Raw genomic sequence first — 11,454 nt, forward strand, 5'->3', positions numbered from 1 at the left:
GTCATGGTGTCTGATACTTGAGTTTTGCTCTGGCTGTAGTTCATCTAGTTTTATGTACCTTGGCTTCAAAGTTCTTCTGAAACTAACCTCATAGTCAGATACCTGGATAAGTGATCAACAGCAGTGTCACCTGAAGTCTTTATGTATCTTATCTGTGCACTATCATCTTTTTCCATAATTGTGGGATGAGGCCTGAATATTAATTCAATCTCACTAGCACCATCCATTTCTGAATCAATGGTAAATGTTGCATTATCAAGATCAAGCTCAAGCCCAGAATCAGCAGATGTTTTAGTCCATTTGTGACTATGGCCTGTTTCCTTATTTTTCTGTGTGGATGCATCACTACAGTGCAAACCATCAGTATTCTCTTCTGCTCTGCTACCATTTTCAGTCTGTTGTTTCTTGCCTCACTGTAATCTGCTCCTGACTGGTACCTTCAGTCCTTCTTCAGAGCTGAGACTGAGTGCTCACTGATTACTGTGCTTGTGGATATTGGCTAATACTCTCTCTCCAAGAACTTCATACTCATCACGACTTGGGTAAATTTTACTGATGAGTGCATCAAACATTTTAGACTAAAGTATAAGGCTTACGAGGCCTTCCCAATTATTTGCCTACCACCCTACCTCATTTTTGATAATCCTAGCTCTTTTTTCCTTTCTCACCCTATGGCATTTTCTGGCATCCCTAACATTGAGCCCATTGCTACCACCACCAAGAGCTGAAAGATCCCCTTAGTGATCTTTTGGAAACTAGATTTTTTTTTTTTTTTTTTTTACAGAAGGGGTGTCTTTTGCTGTCATTTCTAAGGACTGTGATGATGCAGTCTGCACAAAAATGATGTAAACACTCCTTTGTGGTCATGGTGTCTTTCAACACATCCAAACAAATTAGGCCCATTATTTCACTGTGTAGACTTTGAGGTGAAGCCCCAATTTCTAAGCCATCTATTACCGCCTCTACAGGTGTTCGTTGTAATTCATATAAACTGAACTCCCATGTTTTGGTTAATGGTTGAGATCCATTTGTTTGCACAGCCTGAGACATTGCAGCTCCTGCCCCCAGCCCAATTTTCTTTTTGACCTAGACTGGCAGGACTATTCAAGTATTTTCCCCTTAATTTATGATTTTCTTTTTGGAAGGGACTCCATTTTCAGTACTTTTTCTTTTCTCTTAAAAATATGTCTAAGTTTGGCGAGGCACAATGGTTCATGCCTGCAATCCTAGTACTTTGGGAGGCCGAGACAGCCAGATCACTTGAGGTTAGGAGTTCGAGACTAGCCTGAACAACATGGTGAAATCCTGTATCTATTGAAAATACAAAAATTAGCCTGGTCTGGTGACACACACCTGTAATCCCAGCTATCTGGGAGGTTGAGGCATGAGAATCTCTTGACCCTGAGAGGTGGAGGTTACAGTGAGTTGAGATCACGCCACTGCACTCCAGCCTGGGCAACAGAGCGAGACTCCATTTCAGAAAACTAAATAAATTAATTTAAATATATTCTTTTCCACAAAGTTTGGTTCCATTTAAAGTACACTTCTGGCTCAGAAACTTTTCATAGTTCTGTATCCTTAAGTAAACATTCAGTTGGCCATCATTTCCCCTTTCCCCCTCAAAAAGTCTTTAGACCTACAGAATATTACATAGTATGTATTCTGACTTTTTTCCCTAGAGTCTTGTATATTTTCTTTTCTATATAAACTGAAGTATCTTCATGAAGACTAAGGGTCAAATTTACTATGCTTAAAGACAATTCTCATAGAATTATTCCGTCCATAGTATTTTCTTCCATAATTTTCTTATTTTAGAAACAAGTGTTTATTGAGTTAGTGTCCATTGTAATGCCATGTTGTTACTTTTTTCTATTCTTTTCCCCTGTAATTTTGGAATTTCTGGTCCTGGAAAGAGAATCAAACAAAATCTTAATGTTAATCTATGAGAAATTGGTTCATTGACAGATTTTGCTGAAGAAAGAAAAATTAAATTGGTTGTGAAATGTAGTCGTCAAGTATATTCGAGAGTGCTTTTGGCCAGGCATGGTGGCTCACGCCTGTAATCCCAGAACTTTGGAAGGCCAAGGTGGGCGGATCACCTGAGGTCAGGAATTCGAGACCAGCCTGGCCAACATGGTGAAACCCCATCTCTACTAAAAAATACAAAAAAAAGAAAAAATTAGCTGGGTGTGGTGGCACACACCCATAATCCCAGCTACTTGGGAGGCTGAGGCAGGATAACCTCTTGAACCTGGGAGATGGAGGTTACAGTGAGCCAAGATCACACCACAGCACTCCAGCCTGGGTAACAGAGTGAGACTCCATCTCAAAAAAAAAAAAAGAGTGCTTTTTTTGGTGTTCTACTATCACTTCAGGTCCTTTAGTATATTTGTTTGATTTTTTTCCTATTAAAATACCAGATATATGGAGACATTTGACACATTAGCCTTGATGAAAAGTATAAGATATGTTTAAAGCAGCCAGGCGTAGTGGCTCATGCCTGTAATCCCCGCACTTTGGGAGGCTGAGGTGGGCGGATCACAAACCCAGGAGATCTAGACCATCCTGACTAACTAACACAGTGAAATCCTGTCTCTACAAAATTACAAAAAAATCGCCAGGTATGGTAGCAGGGCACCTGTGGTCCCAGCTACTCAGGAGGCTGAGGCAGGAGAATGGCATGAACCTGGGAGGCGGAGCTTGCAGTGAGCTGAGATGGCGCCACTGCACTCCAGCTTGGGCAACAGAGCAAGACACCATCTCAAAAACAAAAAAAAGAAAAAAAGAAAAAATATATATATATTTAAAGCTTCCCTACTTTTTTTTTTAATTGGTAGCCACATAAGTTTCAAGAATAATATGGCAGCCAGGTGCAGTACCTCAGGCCTGTAATCCCAGCACTTTGGGAGGCTGAGGCTGGTGGATCATCTGAGCTCAGGAGTTCAAGACCAGCCTGGCCAACGTGGTAAAATCCCATCTCTACTAAAAATAAAAAACCCCACAAAACCCAGGTATGGTGGCAGGTGCCTGTAGTCCCAGCTACTTGGGACCTGGCTGAGGCAAGAGAATTGGTTGAACCCAGGAGGCGGAGGTTGCAGAGAGCAGGGATGGTGCCACTGCACTCCAGCCTGGCCTCAGAGGGAGACTCCATCTCAAAAAAAAAAAAATAAATAAATAAAATAAAGAGTAATACAGTATATAGAATGAACAACAGAAAAGAAAATTCAGTTTGCTTCCATTAGAAAAGTGTGTTTAGCATTTTGAGTTGCCACATCAGCTTATAAATTTGGTGTGCTCTGCTAATTACATGTTGTGGAAGCAGATGAATGAAGCTTGAGCCCTGCTTTGATATGTAGTGAAAGATTATTCTGTAGAAGAATGTCAGCTAGTAGGGTAAAGTCATTCTACTCTTAATTTGTATACTGAGGGACAATGTTGGGTGTTTGGGAGCCAGAAGGCTTTATGCTGACAGGTTAGAAATAAGATTGACTTGTGCGTTATTTTTCATCTCTCTCCTGACTCTAGGTATGTTTCCAAGTTTATATTATTGCACTACTTACAAACATATGTTTTCATTGAGAAATTAATCCCAAAGGATTTTTGATAGATAGACCTCCAGTACCATGACAACTGAAGTCTGTCTAGTTATTGCACATATTTATCAGTCAGTTTCAACAGATTGGGGCTAGCTTGGTGTTCTAAATGTATTTAAAATATGTTTCTACAGGGTTTGTTTTTTAAATCTGTGCTATGAAATTTGAAAATCACTAAAAATGAAGGGAATTTTTTTTTTTTTTTTGAGACAAAGTCTCATTCTGTTGCCCAGGTTGGAGTGCAGTGGTGCAATCTTGGCTCACTGCAACCTCTGCCTCTTGGGTTCAAGTGATTCTCGTGCCTCACTCTGCTGAAAAGGTAGGATTACAGGCATGTGCCACCATGCCCAGCTAATTTTTGTATAAAAATCAAGGGAAATATTCAATTCCTTTTCTGATGTAATGTAAGTTGTATAGATTACTAATGCACGTCCCCGGTTTTGTGATAAAACTTCTTAGGTTTTATCGATAACATTTTAGATTCATGGTTGTGTTAAATAAGTTAAATAATTAGATTCCCATTGTGAATATTAATTGAAATTTTGTCTTTAGGCTGAGAGTTATTTATGAATACAAGCTTTGTGCCTAGAGAATGTATGTATTTTTATCTGTTAGTATGGGAGGATATAAACTACATCATTAGTGAAAAAAAAAAAGACTTGAACTCTTTTCTTTCTCTCTTATCCTTCCTGACCTCCTGAAAATCCTCTCTTGCAGCCTCTGGAGCTCATGGTGCATCACCAGTAAATTCCTTAGGGACCTCCTCTGACCCTCTTCCTTCTTGCTGTGACCAAAATCATGATCTTATCTGAGTGTACTGCCTCCCTTGTAGCTCTATCAATTGGCGTCTATTTACATTTCATTAAGCTCTGTAACACTAGGCCTGGGGGTAGAGTACCTGCTCACCTTGCCCACTGCCACATCCAGACTAGTGTCCCGTCCTCCTTCTGAAAAAGCCCTGGCTTTGCAGCCTATGCCGTTAGTCTATATTACTCACTAGCCCTCCTTAGCACAATCATCTCCAGGCCCTGTCCTGCTCTCCACGTTAATGGAAGATGTTAGCACCTGCCCTGTTGCTCTGTCCAACACTCCTGTTATAATTCTAGATCTTTCAGTATCCACACAGATAATCCTTCCAATATTTGGCTTCCTTTTTCCTTGTCTGCCTCTTCTCCATTGACCTTGTGCCAAGACCAGCTCAGTCATGGAGACCCTAACTCAGCCGTGCTAGAGAAATTAAAGACACACACACAGAAATATAGAGTGTGGAGTGGGAAATCAGGGGTCTTGCATCCTTCAGAGCTGAGATCCTCAAACAGGGATTTACCCACATATTTACTGACAGCAAGCCAGTCATAAGATTTACTAAAAGTATTCCTTATGGGAAATAAAGGGATGGGCCGAAATAAAGGAATTGGCTCTGGCTAGTTATCTGCAGCAGGAACATGTCCTTAAGGCACAGATCACTCATGCTATTGTTTGTGATTTAAGAACACCTTAAGCGGTTTTCCGCCCTGGGTGAGCCAGGAGTTCCTTGCCCTCATTCCAATAAAGTGAAAACCTTCCAGTGTGGGCATGAAGGCCATCACAAGCATGTCACAGTGCTGCAGAGATTTTGTTTATGGCCAGTTTTGGGGCCAGATTATGGGCAGATTTTGGGGCCTGTTCCCAACATGTCACCCATCTTTGTTTTGCAAAGCAATAAAAGCAAAGGCAGCTTTGTCATGACGAGATACTTCTCACAGGAGTCAGGATCCACATCTGCAGTGGCAATGGGGATCACTGCTGTCATAGCTACCATTAAATTACTTACTGTGACTGATTGTCTTGCTTTCCTCAGGTCCCAGGTTTTCTTCTACCATCTGTGACAGCTTCTTGATCTGTCCCTAGGTGGATGGCTGTGTTCGATGGGTGTTGCTTGTGACCATTGGGGTCCTCCTCAGAGTCAGTCTCAACATGGCTGCAACCAGGGGGTCCTCAGGATCTTCCTGGAATCTCTTCCTCAGCATCTGTTTCATGGTAAGGTTTCAGGTGTCTTGATGGTATCCAAAATGGCTGTTGATTTTGGCCTGGAGAAACACAAGCATAACCTCTATCCCAAGTTATTATTTTACCTATTTCCCAACTTTTTGTTATCAGATCTCTCCACCAAACCAGTTGTTCTGCTTCTGTCTTTGCAGCTGGTTTCTGTAGATGCTGTTCAGCTGCTGATAGCATCTGGCCTTTCAGCAGGCTCAAAAAATTTAAAGTTAATAATGCTAGATTCAGTTGCATATGTGGTATTCCATAGTCCCTGTTTTCCCTCCTCTGCTTTTGCAACTGCTGTTTCAGGGAGAGATTCATTCTTTCCACTATGGCTTGTCCTTGAGAATTATATGGGATACCAGTAATGTGTTTAATATTCCATATAGAGAAAAATGTAGCTAGAGCTTGTCTAGTATAGCCTGGGGTGTTATCTGTTTTAATAGAAGCTAGAACGCCCATCACCCCAAAACACTGTAAAAAGTGACATTTACCACAGGCAGAAGACTCTCCTGATTGGCATGTAGCCCAGACAAAGTGAGAAAAGGTGTCCACACATACATGTACATAAGCTAGTCTCCCAAACAAAGGAACATGTGTGACATCCATTTGCCAAAGAGATTTAGGTTCCAGTCCTTGAGGATTAACTCCTGTAAAAGATGAGGAATGTACCATTTGGCAAGTTGGGCATTGCTGGATAATAGCTTTAGCTTCTTTCCAGGTAATGCTGTATCTGCGTTTGAGACCAGAGGCATTAACATGAGTTAAATTGTGAAAGTGTCTAGCATTAGATATTGCATTAGCAACTAGGTGATCAGCCATTTGATTCCCTTCAGTCAAAGGTCCTGGAAGAGGTGTATGAGGCCTAATGTGAATGATATAAAAAGGGTGCATTCTACTCCTAATTGCTGTTTGCAATTGGGTAAATAAAGTCATCAGTTCATCTGTATGAAATCCTAACTGAGCATTTTCAATTAACTCTGTGGAATGAACCACATATGAAGAATCAGAAATCACACTAACAGACATATAAAAGCAGTCAATACCTCAATTACAGCTACGAGCTCCACTTTTTGAGCTGAAGTACAGGGTGTCTGGAAAACTTTCCTTTTTGATCCAGGAGAAGAAGCTTTACCATTACTAGATCCATCTGTAAAAACATTTTCAGCACTTTCAATTGGTTTAAATTTAATTATTCTAGGGAGGATTCAATTAGTTAATTTCAAAACTTGAAACAGTTTCATTTTGGGAAAATGATTATTGAGAATTGTTCAGTAACCAAGTCCTCTAAAGCCTCCAGTTTCTCTTTACACAGCGGCCATTGTTCTATCCAAATTAGCTTATCTGTTAACTATTTTAAAGGTATAGGTTCTGGAGTTTTAACAATGGCCACCATCAAAAATGATGTCCTAAACCTTGGTGGGAACTTTGTCTTTCCACTTGAAGCAGTTCCTTCAAACCTTGCAAATTTTTTCCTAGTCCCATACCAGGAACATACCCCATTTCATGCATCATATGTGGACTTTGAGGGTTGCATAATTGTTCAGCAATTGGAACTTGTGCTCCCGATTGTTGTAATAAATCTCTTCCCCATAAGTTTATAGGTACAGAAGTTATAATTTGTTGAATAGTCCCAGGTTGTCCATTGGGCCCTTCACAATGCAAAATATAACTACTTTGATATACTTCAGGGACTTTACCAGCTCCAACTATGTTAAATTGAGTGGGATAAACTGGCCACACGGATGGCCAGGGCTGTAGAGAAATGATTGAAATGTCCACTCCTGTATCTACCAAACCTTTAAATTTCTTTCCCTGAATAGTTATTTCTCAGGTAGGATGTTTATCAGTAATTTGATTTACCCAATAAGCTGCTTTGCCTTGTTTATTTGTGCTTCCAAATCCTCCTGTTCATTTAATTTCACTTTTCCCCATTTCCACATACAGCGCAATTAGGAGTGTGCTATATGCTCTCCTGGCTCTGCTTTCCAGGGAACAGAAGTAGATATAACAATTTGAATTTCCCCATTGTAATCTGAATCAATGACTCCTGTTTGTACTTAAATTTAAATTAGACCTTCCTAGAAGTAATCCTATCGTCCCCACTGGTAAGGGTCCACAGACCCCTGTTGGAAATTTTTGCAGGGGTTCCCCAAGCAGAAGGCTCACAGCTTTTGTGCAACATAAACACCCCTCATGGCATTTCCCAAATTTAAAAGGCAAAGGCTCAAATGTAGCTGCAATATTTACCTGTTAGTCGGGTGGGTGTATTCTAACATGGAACTGCCACGCCTCTAAATCACCCTCTCTTCTAACTTGCTGGATTCCTGCCTGAATAGAACTGAGAATGGTCACTCGAGGCACTGCTCAAACCGTCACTTTTCACCCAGCGTCCTCCGGAAAAGAAAGATCTGGAGGGTCAGGCCACTCTTTTGCTTCAAAATAAGGAGTGGTGCAGAACCTCTTCCTCCTTTGCCGTTTTAGCATTAGCTGGCAGATAAACCTGCTCTGTTACTTCTTCTGTTACTTTGTTATATTCTCCTTCCTCCTCATCATTAGTGTGAAAAGTTTCCAAGGTGGAACGAACCAGAGCCCACACTTGTCCCATTGCTATCCTGAAGCTTCCAAGCTCCCCTTCTTACTCACCAAGGGGATTGCTTTAAGAATACTGGGGTGTCCTCCAGTTTAGTTTCGTGTTTTCCAACCATTGCTCTGGTGACCCTTCGACCTGGGTTTGAGCTGCCACATGTGGACGCCGCTTGCCTAGACCGGCTCGGTCACGGAGACCTTAACCCAGCGGCACTAGATGAATTAAAGATACGCACACAGAAATATAGAGTGTGGCATAGGAAATCAGGGGTCTCATAGCCTTCAGAGCTGAGAGCTCCAAACAGGGATTTACCCACATATTTATTGACAGCAAGCCAGTCATAAGAAATAAAGGGATGGGCTCTGACTAGTTACCTGCAGCAGGAACATGTCCTTAAGGCACAGATTGCTCATGCTATTGTTTGTGGTTTAAGAATGCCTTAAGCGGTTTTCCACCCTGGGTGAGCCAGGTGTTCCTTGCTGTCATTCACATAAACCAAAAACCTTCCAGTGTGGGCATGAAGGCCATCACAAGCATGTCACAGTGCTGCAGAGATTTTGTTTATGGCCAGTTTTGGGGCCAGATTATGGCCAGATTTTGAGGCCTGTTCCCAACAACCTTGTCCCTCACATAATCTCTGCTGTTTATAACTCTAGTTATATTCTACATCCATCTCTAGAAATATCTTGTTTCCTCTCCATAATGTCAATTTTAAGAAGGCCACTCTTTGACCAATGCTGTCTGCCCATCTAAGTCAACTTCCCTCATGTCTGAGTTCCCAACACTTCTTTGACCTCACTAGGGTTTACGGTCCTTTCAATTTCCTATAATCCTTCATGTTCTCACTTTCAGTGTCACTCCATTTAGATGTCGTGTTGCGTGATGGTAATTACTCCTTTGCCTGTACTCTCAACTACATTGCCTTATTTTCTCCTCTGCAGACAATGACTGAGATTGGAGAAAAATGCTGATTGACTTTATTTTAAGTTGACAATCACTAATCCCGAGTAAACTTTCAGTGCTGCCTGACAATCCCACTCTCTTTTCCAGTACTCGTCACTTTCCCACTCTCATAGATGATTATTTTCCCTTCCCTGCTCTCCTAAAACCACCACCATCTCCATCATTATTGTTCTCAGCTGGTGACCTTGGTCTCTAATCCACTGAGAAAACTGAATCAACCATTGAGCCTCTACCAGCTGGATGGTACTCTAACACTTGGCTGCTACCGGGATGAGTGTGGGTCAACTGTTTGCTTTCCCAGCTGATGCCAACCCCTTCACTTGTCTACCAGACCCTATCCCCAGTCATCCACTCAATGATGCTTCTTCTGTTTTCTGATTCTTTCTTCTGCTTCAACATATTTCCCCCGCTATATCACATTATTCACACTGGCATACAGAAATGTTGGATGTCTTTCAACATTTATTAAAAACTTTCCTTGATGCCATTTTTCCCTTACCATTAAGTGTGAAGTCAGGTGTAGATACTCTTTACTGAGTTGAGGAAGCTCCCTCTGTTCCTAGTTTCCTAAGGGTTTTTACTATGAATGGCTGTGGGATTTTGCCAAATGCCTTTTCTGCATCAATAGATATGATCAATTGATATGAACTTCTCTTTTTTCTATCTTCCACATCTTGGCAAATGGCAGCTTAATCTCTCCAGCCACTCAAGTCAAAAATCCTTAGTGTCACAGTTGACTTTGGTTTTTCTCCCATGTTCCATGTCCAGTTTGTTGGCAAAACCTATCATCTCCAACTTCAAAATATATCCAAGGCTTGTCATGTCTCAGCCACTTCACTGCTACCATCCCAGTCAAAACCACCACCACCTCTTGTATAATGGTATCTCTGCCCTATCTCTTTCCTCCATCTGAATTTCACACTGTCAACTTTTCAATCTGGAAAATTAAGTCTGGAACTCTCAGTAAACACTCTTGTTCCATTTTCTCCATTTACATAGCATAAATAAATGTTAAGACTTGGGGCATTTGAAATTTTCATGTACTTAAAATTTTAAATTTCATAAATTCTACTTTAATGGCTTCCTAAAGCAGTCTGATTCTCATGGCACACATTCTTAAAGTTCACTTTAAATTGGAACAACCTTTCAATTGCTCAAATTAATACTTTTAGTTCAATGACATTGCTTTCAGTGACAAAGTAAATTTAAAACAATTTAAGTGAAAGCAACAGAAGTTGAGTGAGGTTTTTGATAAATTCATTCACAATTTGTGACAGTGTATGATTGTTCTCATGAATTCTGTTCATTCAAGTTTTGGGAAAAGGGTAATGAAAATGCCCTGCAAGGTCAGCCAATCCATTCTCCCTATCAGGGCAAAATATTTCTCTTCCAAATGAGCCCATCAAGCCTCTGCCATGCTGAGGCATCCATCCTGGATCTCAGCAAGGCAGGGATCATTCAGGCCGTGGGAGCTGTCAGACCTTTTGATCTAAAGGCAGTTTAAAAAAACCCCACAGCAGCCCCACTCAACAAAGGCCATTTGTCTGCTTGACATCAAAATAGTCTAAGTTACAAGGATTGCAGTTTCCATCTTCATGGAAGGACTTTTTCCCCCTAGTTTGTCATTCCTCCCATCCAGCCATCTTACTAATACATCCATGGTTTATCTGAGCATTGTCGATTTTTTATTTCTTTGTGCTTAACTTTTCTAATGTTTGAGTGCTTCCTTTCACTCATGCTGCCCCAAGAAGGAAGCCTGATTTCCCCTTTTGTGAGGCTATTAAAGCTAAGTGAAAGGCACTTGACGTCATCCTGCTTTCACTGCTGCAATGATAGCTTTTTGTTGGGAAGTAATTTTTAAATTATGTAAAGTCTATCATAAAAAAAAACACCAATTTACGCAACATGGAAAATTAAGAAACATTCATATTTTATAATAGTTCTTAACTTTTTAAAGAAAAAAGTGAAAATTCACCATAAACTCAAAATTGTCTTTGTAACTCCCAAAGCCATGTCCCTCCCTCCTCTCTGGATCATTTATGTAAGTTTAACATGAATCCTTCTAAGTCATCTTTTTGTTCTATTTGTCTGTCTATCTATCAGCAGTAGATATGCTGAAGTGTCTATATTATAATTTTGCTGATCTTTTTGTTTGTTCCTGTGCCTATAGCCTATACTGTGTTTTATTACTTGGTTTCCTTTCTTTCTTTCTCTCTCTCTCTCTCTCTCTCCCTCTCTCCCTCCCTCCCTTACTTCCTTCCTTTCTTCCTCTTTTTTTTTTTTTTT

General features: G+C 40.7%; 1 pseudogene; it reads right to left on the reverse strand.

Moving 5' to 3' along the window:
- Positions 1-50: 50 nt before the first annotated feature.
- Positions 51-1,050, reverse strand: LOC105549829 (annotated as a pseudogene).
- Positions 1,051-11,454: the final 10,404 nt, after the last annotated feature.

This window comes from Mandrillus leucophaeus, unplaced genomic scaffold, assembly GCF_000951045.1.
Source record: "Mandrillus leucophaeus isolate KB7577 unplaced genomic scaffold, Mleu.le_1.0 Scaffold458, whole genome shotgun sequence".
In the NCBI taxonomy this organism is placed as follows: domain Eukaryota; kingdom Metazoa; phylum Chordata; class Mammalia; order Primates; family Cercopithecidae; genus Mandrillus; species Mandrillus leucophaeus.